This window comes from Topomyia yanbarensis, chromosome 3, assembly GCF_030247195.1.
Source record: "Topomyia yanbarensis strain Yona2022 chromosome 3, ASM3024719v1, whole genome shotgun sequence".
NCBI lineage: Eukaryota > Metazoa > Arthropoda > Insecta > Diptera > Culicidae > Topomyia > Topomyia yanbarensis.
The window spans coordinates 114,896,547-114,912,193 of record NC_080672.1 but is presented as its reverse complement, the minus strand read 5'-3'; the positions used below and the strand labels follow the sequence as shown (position 1 = coordinate 114,912,193).

The 15,647-nt window shown below is 40.2% G+C and overlaps 1 protein-coding gene and 1 long non-coding RNA gene across 13 annotated transcripts in view; one reads left to right on the top strand and one right to left on the bottom strand.

The window, feature by feature from the left end:
• Positions 1-15,647, top strand: part of LOC131688679 (protein Fe65 homolog) — a 281,910-nt gene that overhangs the window by 114,534 nt on the left and 151,729 nt on the right. The gene's annotated exons all lie outside the window — the stretch shown is intronic.
• On the bottom strand, positions 481-1,219 carry LOC131688690 (uncharacterized). The gene is made up of 2 exons (XR_009305286.1): positions 1,036-1,219; positions 481-957 (listed from the first exon to the last, which is right to left on the bottom strand). It is a non-coding gene; the product is annotated as an uncharacterized LOC131688690 (long non-coding RNA).

Genomic DNA, 15,647 nt, shown 5'->3' with positions numbered 1-15,647 from the left:
AAAGATAGGAAATCCCATAAAAAACGGGACAACTATGCAATCATGGGTAGTATAGCGGATACGATCGAATCTTCCATAACCGCAGCTGGATGAAGGACTATTCAAAACAAGGAGGACACACTGAAGACGAAGGACAATGACTACGTACACATTCGTGTAGTTCTATGTATAAAACGAGGGTTTCGTGTAAGAAATTCCTATCAGCTCCGTTGTCTGAATAATATGGATTGTTTTAAATTGAAGGACCAGTACGATGCACGATCGATGTCTGAATGGTAGTCCAAATTTAAAATCACATGTAATGTTGAATTTTTTGCTGCTATCAACATCCTTTGACTCGTTATGGCCATGCTCATGGCACAGAAAAAGGCTCGGTGATCTTCAGGATTGTCCAATCATTCTTTATAATCGGCAAACATTGGTGTCCACACTCACTACTTGAACAAGGGATCATACATGGCATACTTGTGAAGAAAAATCTTGTTGAACCCAGCTATCGGCACTATAAAACTATAGTACAAATAATCCATTTATTTTTCTCGTTTATGCGGGACTGCACACCAGAAATACTGCAATGAAACACTGTAGCCAGGTTTCGGTATAGCACACGGTAACTCCGGCGAGTGAAGTAATGAGGTGCAGAAAAGGAATTTCAAGCAGCGGAGAAAACTCCCTGTACAGGAAATTCTACGAATCCAGCTGAGTCGTGTCGAAGAGCATCCTCTGCAGATTGCCGAGCAGCGTTCGGGAGGCTTGTTGACAATGTGAAAATCGGAGTGTAAGGAAGTTTTCGATTGTTTTCAGGAAGCCCTGTCCTGCTCCGAGTTGGGGACAATGTTCAGTGTGTTCAAATATTTGATGTCGGCATGTGGTCCAATCAGGATCGGAAGTCGATCGATCGTGCACATCAAGAAACAATGCATTGAAATGGGAGACATGACTTTCTTCTAGTGTGTGCTGAAACAAAGATACATTACCAATAAATTGCCAATCGAATAGTAGCACTCGCTAACAAGTAACATGATTCCAACTCACCAAAAAATACAATTCCAGCTGGACTGACTGTTTTATTGGTTTTCCATTATAAGTTTTGTTTATTTTAATAATGGTTTGTTTGGTATCCTAGCAATATCAAATTGTGAAAATCCAAGCAGTGTTGCTCAAAACCTTAATTTTTTGGTATTACCGGGGGGTGAGCCAATATACGGGTAACTGGCGGTTAATTGCTCGGTCACATTTTCAACAGACTGTTCCATGCAGTGCCTGGTCGTGTCGTTGGTAGCACTCAAGAGAATATCTTCGTCCTACTATATTCGAGTTTTCGATTGATGTGCGCCGGAGTAGTTTCGCGCACAGATTTAGCACTTCTGAGCAAAGGGAAAAATGGATTGTTTCATTGATACTGGTCGAAAGTGCAAAACTAAAGCACTCCACAGCATCGGTGCACGATTATCGAAAATGGTACATGAAAACGGCTTCTTCATTTCAACTACACATCTCGTCCCGTTCTGTCATACTTCACAAACATCCTTTCGTGCACGTCCCTCCATTTACAGAAGAGCAGCAGTAAACATTACTGTAGCTTTGACTTAAAGGCCTTTCTTCAAAAGTGACAAATATGATCACCAATCCACCCGCGCCACTCAATACAATATACAAGAAATTCAGAAAATTCAGATGATGTAGGAAATGAATGTTCCCATCACCTCCTATGACATGGAAGAAGGAATTTAGTGGATCAACTGATTGCAGCCGTCCGGTATTTTACATCATTTAAGATGACTACACCCGGAAAAAAGCAGGCGTTACCAACACACTAGTGCAGCCTTCAATTAAATAAAAAACACAGTAAATCCTGATCAACCAACAAAAAATATACAAAATTTAAAATATATGAAACATAAAATATAACCGGAACAAGCTCACCGGGAACAGATCTGGGGGTTCAATGCTCTTCATACCAGACAGCTTCATACTTCTTCTTCTCTGGATTCTTCCTTGTATCTTCCTTTTCTGGTTCGGATCGCCTGTCGTAAGTCGATCGCTCACCTCTTCAGCTCTTCCGGAAAGTCCCCTTCACTTCCTCCGCGAATTAACAGTCAAACACAACCGAAATTTAAACCACCAAACCGGTGCTACTATGAAAAAAAACTTCCAAAATAGTAGAAAATATCGCGAGAAAAATTATCGACAGAAAAAATGAACTGTTTCAAATCAGATCCCGCCTACTTCGAGCCATTGCTTTTCGAGTAATGAAGTGTCCATTTGTATGTAGGCATAAACTTAGATATTTATTTTTCCAAAATAATATTGTAATGTACACTTAGGAAGAATAATTCGAAATTTGTCTCGTTTAAAAGAGAAGCAAGTTTCCAGATAGTGAGTACATAAGAGATATTGATGTGTTTGTGGTAATATATTTCAACCAGAGAAAACAAATATCAAGAGTAAAAATATTATTCAAATTTAAAATTTCAATCAACGCGAAATTGGCTGAATGTCGGTCATTGGTGTCCTCGGAGGTATTTATTAAAGTAACAAGCTCCTCCTTTAGAGGACAATCTAAGCATTCGATTAGTGAGTACTTCAGCGATACTATAAATATTGTTCTACCAAAGAACCCGCGTACTCCTCTGCGCAGCGCTGTATTTCAATTTGCAAATTTTTTAGTGGGAATAACCAACCGTGGAATCAAAGAACAGATATTCATGTTCATATAAATTAAGTATATGCTAGTAGTAGGTGTTCTCTTGTAAACATTAAGCCATTCTGAACGCTCTATGTGATCAGTTACCAATTATGTTGAATTCAGTAGCACACTTGGTGGTGATAGCCCAATTACCTTCCAACTTTAACACTTGAGATGGGCATCTGTGCTCTGTGATCCAAGGGTGAATACAATTGAAACAGGTTTTCATTTTGTTATCAACGAACTCTCAGTGCAAATGACATTTTCTCTTTGTTTACTTTCTCCTTCGCCAATAACTCGGCAGTTTATACGTTTGTTACTCAACTCTTAGCAGAATAAGCTAGTCGGAATCAGAGTTCTTCGATATATCCTGAAACAATATAGAAAAGTTTTAAGATGACGCCGTAATAATCGAAAAAGAAACTAAACAAAGAGCTCATTTGAACTTAGGACCATTTGACATGTTTGTCGAGAATTGCTTCCAAACTATAGCATTTCCATTTGTAGCATATGTCAGCACAGATGGATTGAAACATTGTCTTCGTCATGGTGCAAGTTTATCGCCACTCATCGCGTTCCGCTTAGTGCTAAGGACGAGGTTTTTCAGCATACAGTTCGCATACAATGTATCGAAGCATCGCCATCTTTATTGTTTACGTTGCTGAGATGACGATGACACTTTCAAGTGGTAGTTTCAGCGAAAAATGTTCTGATTACTTAGAGCAGCTCAACGTGGACTGAGCTACTCTGGTGATGGGGGATGGAAAACAGTTGGAAAATCCGGCCGTTCCTTCGAATAATGAGAGAGAAAGTAGATGTATTACAATTTTCTACATTACCGTCTCGATTTTCGGCTCAATTAAGATACTAATTAAATTCTACAAATATTTTATACTAGAAAGATTGAAAAAGATATATGAAAATCCAAAGATGTATCATTCCAGAAAAAATGTTGATTTAGTTTCATAAAAAGAAATTTGACGATAAAGCCTTCAAAGTATTATGAAAATGAAATTCCGTCAGTCAGTCAGAATTTTCACAACAAATTGCTCGGTACTTTTGGGACTAAACAAACCTAATCTTCTAGCATCCCCAAAACAACCACCTCTGCTCTATGGCGTGTATATAACACGGCATTCGCACTGTTGTGTCTTAGCCGTAGATGGAATTTTATTATCCTCAGTTCACAGATATGCTCCGGCCAACGGTTTAACGTTTATTCCTACACCAGTAGCCAGACAGCATTTGTAAAATCTCTTATATATTTGTTTTGGCTCGGATAGCTCCTGAAAGCTAACTGTGGTGGTTCTTGGTTGCGGTTTGTACGTATGTACTCTATTCCGGTCAGGACAATTCAAATCCGACCTACCCTAGATTGGAAAGCGTATTTTTGATGTATTTCTAGAACAAGTGCGAAGAAGCACAGGTCACGTAATTCACTTCGTTGGAGGAGGGTTTGTTTGCTTTGGTTTTATTTTATGTTCGTTCCTGTCCGGAGAGCGAATCAACCAAGTGCCGAGGCTGGATGCGATGTGATCTCGGAGTTGAATTGTAGCTACATTCTTTGTGGCGTAATTGATTTATACTAGTTCGCAGATTGAGATTGATTGCGGTTTAGCGAAATAATATGATGGATTAGTTCTCTGCTGGAGTTTTTACGACGAAATCCAATGCGATTGCTACAGTCAGTGGTAAGATGTGTTACGTGATGAAATACTCATTTCGCGGTTTACGAGTAACAAACAATGTAAATTAAAGCGAAAATTCACGCTTTTCATGTGCATTGAATGAAGATCGTAAAATATCACGAATTCCTGTATTGGTTATTTATGTTCTACCGAGAAACATAAGTTATAATTTTTTTGCAGCCACTATTTAGACAGGAATGTTTGCACAATATATTGAAAGCAAATATTCGCATCGTGGCGGATTAAACCGACAATGCTGTATGCCGGTTTGTACGTTTGCTACTAGGAAGAAAAAACGCGCCAAAGGATTCAGAACAAAATTCTGGAAATGATTTTAAAGCATCCTTCCTGGTTTAGCACAGACGACTTGCACAGACTCATAAACATTAGAAATTTTGACGAACAGTATTATAAGAAATTTCTGACAAAAATTGTTACAATCATCAATTGCAACGATTAGTTCTTTATGGTTTATAAGTTAATTTTTAAGATTTGTTTAGGTTTTTTTGTGCAAAAAATCACTTAGCTTCGTGTAATCGTGTAAGCAATAAGGATAAAAAGTCACAACTTCTGACTTATCAACCAATACATTGAAATAGAAATGTAATGTGCACTAAACAATATAATTAAATGCAAAATAAAATGTAAAGAATATCTAAAGTTAAAATATAATAACATAAAGCCTTATTCTACAAATCCTTTGCACAAAAGAAAGCTTTCTATTCCTAGGTGCATTTTCTTGACTAGACAGCTTGTGTGCACAATTCAATGGAATTGAATATTTCCTTCCGTTGTGTAGAAGAAGTATCTCTGCTGGACGAATAAAGCCATGTAATGCGAGGTTTATGGCTAAGCATAAAAAATAACGCATAATAAAACTCTGGTTGTCCTTTTAATTTTTGCAGGTCCGCTGCGATCCTCTTAGCAGTAAATCTCGGTCGGTAGGTACACTTCGGCTCGAACATCCTCCTACGAGCCGTTCTTCTTGTCATATATCGCTTCGTAATTTTCTGTCCGGTATTTAACCGCACATTTTATTAGTCTGCAGCTGGCCTCGTTGAATACTTTCGACTAGTAGTACGACATGTTATTTTTTCGAACGGGAGGAAAGAATACACGCAGACTTTCTTGGGATATTACGAATCTTACAGTTTGGCTAAACTAGAGGATTTTGATGGATTGAATTGGACCGACACATAGTAGTTCGTGTTCATGCGAATCATTCAATTTGCAAAAAGAATAATTTTAACAGGCATGAAAATGAAAAAAATAGAGCCTTTAGCGTTCATTTTGTGATCTTCTAAAACGTCCATGCAATTCAGTTTCTTCTAGTACACCGATGAAACCTACTTCCAGGCACACCGTGCAAATATGGTCGCTATTCCACCGAAGGCAAAAGTTTCCCGTCGATTGGGTTGATGAGAAATGGTGTCGTAAAATTACTAGACAAAGTACAGTGCATTCATTCGTAGTAAGAACGGCCATGGAAACAGTAGCAAAATTGATGAATATTGCACGACCCATCGCCAGGGATCGTAAATTGTACGAACATATTGTAAACTCTTCCGGGCGCATCTCGGGGAAGTCAACGACGGAGCAGATGGTAGCTGGTTGATGAGATCGCTAATGAGACAATTTCTGGAATATGGCCGATAAAGTGGATACTGGTAAAACGGGGCGAATTGCAGAGACGGAAGCTGTCTTGAAACATCCCCTTGTTCGGTTGGTTGGCTACTCAGAAAATCATTCGTGAGATAACATAAGCATGATCGGTGGGAGGAAGTGAAGGAATGCAGCAGATAAAATGAAAAGAAAATGATAAAACCAACCAAATAATTCATTTCATTTTGTTTGCATGTACTTTGATATGACGTTTTTGCTGTACAACGTATTGTTAACTTTTCTGGAATAATATGGCAGCGTAATTTTTTTTTAAAACTAATCACTCCATTCAAATTGCAGTTTTCGACAAAGTTATTATTCATTGAAAATCTACTTTATTCTATTTCATTTTACTTAATTTTGTTCTGTTTTATATTACTCTATTTCATTTTTATGAAATGCTCGCATGGAATTTAAGTATTTTTACTACCGAAATTTCAAATCAACTTTTGCTTATCATTCGTTATCGAGCACTCAGTTGAGGTAGAAGTCTTTTGTTGTCGGTCCGTACACATTATAGCGACAAATAGTGTTAATCCGCGTTCAAGGTTATTCGCAAACTCTACGCCTAGTTGAGGTTTCAGTATTTTTCCCTTCTTTTGTGTTTCTGTTTCTGAGTACCGTTAGCCGGTCAGTGAAAAGTGAAGCAGCGTTCTTTTAGTAAGCCGTCTGGATACCGTTACCTACACAAGCTAAGTATTAGTTTACGTTTCCCCTTCTTGGTTGTCTTAATAACGTGCACTGGGTAATAGGCCCGTGCAAAAATGACTTCCCCTGACGGCGGTTCGTCTCAAGGTGAGATGGACGTCGAAACAAAATCGGCTCCCCGGCTCAAAGTATATCCGAGCTCGGCCACCGGGCCATTTGTGATCTTCTTTCGGACCAAAGAAAAAAGTGTTTGAAACTGTTGCAGATTTCTCGAGTTCTGACAGACCGGTATTCGGCCGTGACAGAAATATCGAAAATTCGCCCTGATAAGCTTCGGGTGGTTGTTAACAGTTCAACTCAGGCAAACGATATTGCTGGCTACGAGCCATTTACGAAGGAGTACAGGGTGTATATTCCAGCTAGCCGGGTTGAAGTCAGTGGGGTCGTTTCCGATTCAAGTCTGAATTGCGAGGACCTGCTAAAATATGGGACTGGCTGTTTCAAAGACTTGCTTAAGCCCCCAGCCAACATTTTGATTCACTTTAATAAGTTGCAATTTGATTAACTGTACTCTTCAACGACATGAATTGATTGTATAAAATGCACAGATCTCTTCTATGTGAACAAAAGTGGAGGCCATATATGTACAACAAATCGGTATAGTAGAACTATGTGATTTACGACGAATTTTGATCCCATCAGAAGCCATATACAATCATCTAGTTTATCATTTTGAGTTTATATATGATCAACTTTACAATCACACATGAAGGTTTATGCAGCTTAATGTCCCCAATGTGGTAACAGGAAGTATTTTTAAAAAAATAATATCATGAAAATAAAAAAACAAGATGAAATTTCCATAATTCTGTTATAAGACACAGTTACGCCCACACTGGTAGATATGTTTTTCATGGGTGAGGTTGGAGTAACTGGCACATCAATTATTAAAATTACCTGCTACGATTTACTTCCAGTTTCGAACCTGAGATCTTCGTATTCCCAGCATAGCCGCTATGTACTCTTCTATTTATACACTGTCAAGCAAAGATTATATTTGAACATTTTTATCGCTTTGTGATTACGATCTAAAAATACCATAATCCAACCTAAATATGGCACTCCAATGATGCCTTCTATACCTTTCAAATCACAACCTACATTCTGTACTCAAGCCATTTTTTATTGCTCAAATATTGAACTAGTCTGGCAGAGAATTTGCGAAGTGCTATAAGGAGGTGACTATTTTTTGAACGATTTTGCAGTTTAATCCAATTGCAAATTAATTTCTATATAATGTTTCAAAATTGTCTTTATTATTCCGCATGTACAATTTTGTTTTAAGTTGTAGTGGACTAATAAATAACTTCAAGTCAACCTTGTATTTCGATCACAGGTTTGCATTTTATGTGAACTTTTTACAACAAAACATAATTTTTGCTTGCACTATTTGTAATTTTGATTTAGTCTGTCATTATTTGTAATTTATTGTAAACTTTTATATACGATTGCTGGTTTGCTGGGCCAGTGAAGATACTGGAATGCAAACGTTTGCATTCAGCATCAGTCGCAGCTGACGGCAACAAAATATACGTCAACTCAGACTCTTATCGGGCGACCTTCGCCGGCTCTGCCCTACCCAACTACCTTCTCTTTGACAAGGTTCGTCTACCTGTTCGCCTCTTTGTGGCGCGGGTCATGAACTGTACTAATTGCAAACAATTGGGACACACAGCCTCCCATTGTAGCAATAAAGGCCGCTGTGGGAAATGCGGTGGGAATCATGCGGATGATTCCTGTGGTAGAGATGTCGAAAAGTGTCTCTAGTGTGGGGGAAACCCACATGATCTCCCTTCATGTCCCGCGTACAAACAGCGCGAGGAAAATCTTAAGCGTTCCCTTCAGAGACGCTCTAAGCGATCTTTTGCAGAAATGCTTAAGATAGCTACGCCACCTGTCTCTACGAACATCTTTACCAACTTGTCTACTGACGAAGGCGACAGTGATGAATCCTAGGAGGGAACATCTTCTGCTGTGCCTAGAAGTAATAGAAAAAGGAGGAACATTTCCTCCCCCAAGCTTCGTCGTAAAGGCCAGAAGGTGTCTCTTCATGGGCCCCCTAAAATAACTACTCAAGGAAGTACTGGTGCAAAATCGAAGCAAGTCGCTCCCGGTCTCAGCAACCTGAGCTCAGAAAAGGAGTTCCCAGCACTTCCAGGAACATCAAAAACCCCAAGTGTTCCCATATCTCAGCCAGAGAAAGAAAACAGTACTGGCTTAATAAATTTCTCTAACATTGTGGACCGTATTCTAACAGCGTTAAATATTTCTGACCCCCTTAAAAGTATCTTGATAAGCTTTCTCCCCGCAGTAAAACATTCTTGATGCAGTTCACTGCGAAATGGCCCCTCCTTTCAGCGATTGTATCCTTCGATGGCTAATTCATCGAACGAGGTCAAGGATTTAATCACTGTTCTACAGTGGAATTGCAGAAGCATTATCCCGAAAATCGATTCGTTTAAAATTTAACTAAATAATTTGAAATGCGATGCATTTGCCCTATGCGAGACATGGTTTACTTCAGAAATAAACCTACACTTTCACGATTTTAATATTATTCGCTTGGATCGAGAAGACTCTTACGGAGGAGTACTTTTGGGGATCAAAAAGTACTATTCTTTCAATCCGATCGACCTCCCCTCGACACCAGGCATTGAAGTTGTCGCTTGCCAAACCATAATTAAAGGAAAAGACCTTTGCATTGCTTCCACCTACATCCCCCCTAGAGCCTCAGTTAGCCACCGACGGCTTTGCGATATTGCGGAACTCCTCCCCGCACCGAGGCTAGTTTTGGGTGACTTCAACTCCCACGGCACGGCATGGGGTTGTCTTCATGACGATAATCGATCTACCCTACTCAATGAGCTTTGCGACAACTTAAATATGACTATTTTGAATACGGGTGAAATGACACGGATTCCTGCCCCTCCAGTGCGACCGAGCGCCTTAGACCTGTCCCTCTGATCGACATCGCTGCGGTTAGATTGCATGTGGAAGGTAGTCTCTGATTCCCACGGCAGCGACCATCTGCCAATCGTAATTAATATTGTTAACGGTTCAAGTCCACCGAATACAATCAATGTTTCGTATGACCTCACACGAAATATTGATTGGAAGAGCTACGCGTCCGCGATATCCGACAAAATCGAGTGCACTCAAGAGCTTCCTCCGGAGGACGAGTACGGGTTCCTAGCTGGCTTGATTCTCGATACCGTGATTCAAGCTCAGACTAAACGCGTACCAGACGCGAACTCACGCGGGAGTTCTCCCAATCCATGGTGGGACAAAGAGTGCTCAGACGTGTACGCGGAGAAGGCCGCTGCGTATAAGACCTTCTGGGACGACTGGCTGCCAGCTAGCTACCGACAGTACGCGATGGCGGAAACGCGCATGAAGAGTTTGATAAAAGCCAAAAAACGTAGCTACTGGCGCCGGTTCGTCGACGGACTAACGAGAGAAACATCGATGAGCACTCTTTGGAGTACGGCCCGGCGCTTACGAAACCGAAGCAGTACTAACGAGTGCGTGGAATATTTAAACCGTTGGATATTCGATTTTGCCAAGAAGGTTTGTCCGGATTCCGCCCCGGCACAGAAGATCTACCGCGCCGCGTCCCCTCACGATAACGAGAACGAAACACCGTTTTCGATGGTGGAGTTCTCACTTGCTCTCTTATCATGTAACAATAAAGCCCCAGGGCCAGACAGAATCAAATTTAACTTGTTAAAGAATCTGCCAAGAGACGCTTGTTGAATTTATTTAATAAGTTTCTTGAGGGTAATATTGTCCCTCATGACTGGAGGCAAGTGAAGGTCATCGTCATTCAAAAACCAGGAAAACCAACCTCCGACCACAATTCGTATCGACCGATTGCGATGCTGTTCTTTATCCGGAAGTTGTTCGAGAAAATGATCCTGTTTCTCCTCGACAATTGGGTTGAAGCAAATGGCTTACTGTCAGATACAAAATTTGGTTTCCGCAAAGGCAAAGGCACGAACGATTGTCTTGCGTTGCTCTCAACAGAAATTCAAATGGCTTATGCTAGCAAAGAGCAGATGGCATCAGTTTTCCTATATATAAAGGGGGCTTTTGATTCAGTTTCTATTAAAATTCTCTCTGAGAAACTGCACCAGCATGGTCTTTCACCGACTCTAAACAACTTTTTGCTAAACTTGCTGTCCGAAAAACATATGCATTTTTCGTAAGGTGATTTATCGACATCAAGAATTAGCTACATGGGTCTTCCCCAGGGCTCATGTCTAAGCCCCCTTCTCTATAACTTTTATGTGAATGACATTGACGAATGTCTTGTCAATTCCTGCACGCTAAGGCAGCTTGCAGATGACGGCGTGGTCTCTATTACAGGACCCAAAGCCGTCGATCTGCAAGGACCATTGCAAGATACCTTGGACAATTTGTCTGCTTGGGCCCTCCAGCTGGGTATCGAGTTCTCCACGGAGAAAACTGAGCTAGTCGTATTTTCAAGGAAGCGTGAACCAGCGCAACTACAGCTTCAATTAATGGGTCAAACTATTTCTCAGGTTTCAACTTTCAAATATCTCGGGGTCTGGTTCGACTCTAAAGGAACCTGGGGATGTCACATTAGGTATATGAAACAGAAGTGTCAACAAAGGATCAACTTTCTCCGTACAATAACCGGAACATGGTGGGGTGCCCACCCAGGAGACCTGATCAGGCTGTACCAAACAACAATATTGTCGGTGATGGAGTACGGAAGTTTCTGTTTCCGCTCCGCTGCGAACATACATTTCATCAAACTAGAGCGAATCCAATATTGTTGTTTGCTTATTGCTTTGGGTTGCATGCACTCGACACATACGATGAGTCTAGAAGTGCTGGCGGGCGTTCTTCCGCTGAAAAATCGATTTTGGGAACTCTCATATCGATTGCTCATCCGATGCGATATCTTGAACCCGTTAGTAATTGCAAATTTCGAAAGGCTTGTCGAGCTCATTTATCAAACCCGATTTATGTCCTTGTACTTCGATTACATGGCACAAAATATCAATCCTTCTTCATACTATCCCAACCGTGTCAATCTCCTTCATGCTTCTGATTCAACTGTATTCTTCGACACATCCATGAAAGACGAGATTCGTGGAATCCTGGATCACATACGTCCCCAAGTGATCCCAAGCATCTTTCATAGTAAATTTCGAGAAGTCGACTGCAACAAGATGTTTTACACCGACGGGTCAAGCCTCGACGGCTTCACTGGCTTCGGTATATTCAATCAAAACCTCACCGCCTCATTCAAACTCAATGATCCTGCTTCAGTTTACGTCGCAGAACTTGCTGCTATTCAATATACCCTTGGGATCATTGATACTTTGCCCACCGATCATTACTTTATTGTCTCGGATAGCCTCAGCTCAATCGAGTCTCTCCGTTCAATGAAACCTAGAAAACACATTCCATATTTTCTGGGGAAAATCTGGGAGCGCCTGCGTGCTTTGTCTGTAAGATCGTACAAGATTACCTTAGTTTGGGTTCCCTCGCATTGCTCCATTCCAGGTAATGAAGAAGCGGACTCTTTATCTAAGGCGGGCGCTTTACACGGTGACATATATGAAAGACCAATTAGCTTCATCGAATTTTTCAGTATTACTCATCAGAGAACCCTCGAAAGTTGGCAAACTTCATGGAGCATTGGTGAACTGGGAAGGTGGCTACATTCGATAATCCCTAAGGTATCGACGAAACCTTAGCTCAGGGGGATGGATGTGGGTCGGGATTTCATTCGCGTAATGTCTCGGCTCATGTCCAATCACTACACGCTGGACGCACATCTCTGGCGTATTGGGCTCGTGGAGAGTGGTATCTGCGCTTGTGGCAACGGTTATCACGAAATCGAACATATTGTCTGGGCATGCGCCGAGTACTGTTCTGCCAGATCTCAACTATTCGATTCCCTTCGGGCCCGAGGAAGATCACCCAATGTCCCGGTTCGAGATGTACTAGCAAGCCGCGATATTCTCTACATGTCCCTTCTATACACGTTCCTCAAAACCATCAATATCCAAATTTAAATGCCCCTATCTTTTCTCTTATCATTCCCAGTAGTGCCCTCTTCCGCCTACTGTACCCCAACGATGGTTTGATACGACTCCAAGACAAGACAAAACATCTGTCAAATGAACCAACAACACGAGACCTACAGTACAACATCACACGCGCAACGCGGTTTGTTTCCGATCCTTATCTGAACCGTACTACGAAATCGTCTGGAGGAACCCTTGCCGGCTTGAGGAAAACGAAGGAACCCGCCCGGCGTCCCAATACTTGATGCATCCGTTCGAATCTGTAATCCTGGCCGTTGATTCCTGATGCCGGAAACTGAAAGTTTATATCTACCCCCCCCCCCCCCCCTCCCCTGTCAGCCTTGCCCTACGTCTCTCCCATGTCTCTGATACACAGATGTATGACTTCACCCCTTGAATATCTTCCCAAAACTTATGTGCCCCCTATCTTCTAGTTTTAGTTGATCAATACTTAATCTCGTTAAGAAATGCCCAACAGTACCATTACTTTAAAATAGCCCTAATTAATTCCCCCTAATATTGAACCACCCTCTCTAGTTATTTATAGTTAATATGCTTGTAAAATGTTCCGCTTAGTTAATAATTAATTTCTCCAACAATCTCCCTTCTAAAAATCATAAAGTGAATTGCTATACAAAGAACACAAAAAATGACCCGTCCCCCTGATCTTACGAATATTATATTATCCCCTCTTGTATATGTATAAGTAAGCTGTAAAGTTTTTTTTTTAGTTTCATTATATAAAACAAAATAATTGAAATGTGTAACCCACTAGTTTTAAGAAATTCAAAATGTAAAACAATGAAAAAATGGCACCTTTAAGCTAACGCATACGTTATCAAAAAAACAAATTGAAAAAAAAAAAACAAAAAACTTTTGCTTATCTTTGAACGATTGCCTTGTGTAATTAATATATGAGGAATACGCTTTTATAATATGAAGCGACGACTAGTCTGCTTTCTGTCTTACGACGGTTAATAATGATGTTATTTTTTCATGTTTCCTCTTTAGCAACACAAATTGTTGATACAGTTTCAACCCGTTTTTATGTTCCCCCGATTTTATAAACTTTTTGTACCCAATTTTCTTTACCTTCCATGAATTCATTTTTATTAAGCCAGCAATTCATACCTACAATCTTTCAATTGTATTAAATCAAGGATATGTGTCCTGTCCTGTTAGGTAGTAGTCAAAATGTAGGGTAGTTTACCATTTTTTTCTTCCCATTTGATGAACTAAAATCATATTTTAACTTGACTTTCAAATAATGCATTGATTTTCTGTGGTTGCTCTTTTATTCAACTCGTTTATTTGATAAGGCACGTTTGAGTTAGCTTAAAGGCGCCAAATTTGTATTGTTTTACATTTTAAATTACTTAAAACTAGGGGATTACATATTGATTTTTTTAATGAAACTAAGGAGATTTTATAGCTATCTTAAACAAATTCACAAGGGGGTAATTTAATTTTCGTAAGATTAGGGGGGTCATTTAGTTTTAGGGCAATATGGTTTGACATTTTAAGCAGGGAGATTATTGGAGCAAATAATTTTTAATTAAGGGGGTCAATTTTACAACTACCTTAAAAATAGGAATAACTAAAGGGCGTGATTGAATTTTGTAAAGATTGGGCATTTTCAACGAGATTTTGTAATATAATAGTTAAAACTAAAAGAGACAAAAAGAGCTAAATTTTTCGGGAAGATAATTGTGGCGGTGGGTAGGGATTATACTGCTGGGTATAAGTGTCAGGGTAGGGAGGGTGGACAAAGATGACAGGAGAGAAAATTATAAACTTTCAGTTTCAGGCATTATTACATTACATTGCAGATTCGGGTGGCCTTCAACAGGAAGAATCATGTACCGGGACGCTTGGTGGTCCTCCTCAAGACGGCAGAGGTTTCGATTTAGTAGTACGGCTCAGATGTGGATTCGCAACACTTCGAGTTGCGCGTGTGATGTTCGTACTGTAGGTCCAGTGTTTGTTGGCTTATCCGACAGAGATATTTTGTGTCGCCTTGGAGTCGCATCAAATCTTCTTGGGTGTATGGTACAGACGGAAGAGAGCGTTTCTGAGAATGATAAGAAATAAGAAGGGGCAGTTAAACTTGTATATTGATGGTTTTTAGGAAGGTGTAAACGAGGGACATATAGAGCAGATCGCGGCTTGCCAGCACATCTCGAACCGGGACGTTGGTTGGTCTTCTTCGGGCTCGCAGGGTATCTATTAACCGAGATCTGGCGAAACTGTATTCGGTGCGCGCCCAGACAATGTGCTCGATGTCGTGATAGCCGTCGTAAAGAATAAATAAAGTGGGTTGGTTTAATAAATTCAAAAGGAAAATAGCAGGACACATTCTAGTTAGATTAAAGAAAGGTGTAAAAATGTTGGATTGAAAGCTAAATGATTGGTTCGATGTTCAGAAATTTATGAATGTTAGTTACAATACAGTTAAGCATGGAGGAAAGAATATTACGGTTGCGGGTTGTTTCTCTTTATGGAGTTGGTCCTATCTGCCGGATCAAAGGTATTATGAAATGTATATTTTCATGCTGAGATCTATGAAGTTTCCATACTTCCATATCCGTAGTGATGAATGTCTTTGCTGTCTCAGTTTATGTGAGATAATGAGCCGAATAATTCCGGCGAGCGGAATTATCAAATCACTAAAAAGTGGTTGGATTATTTTAAAATCTACGTAATAAGATGGCGATTTTAATTTCCTGTTCTCAAGCCAAATAAAAACTTGTGACAGATGGTTAAACAACCAATTGACCCTGAAAACCCATGAAATAAAAATGAATAGTGGAGAGATATCCAAGAAGCATGGTTCGCCAT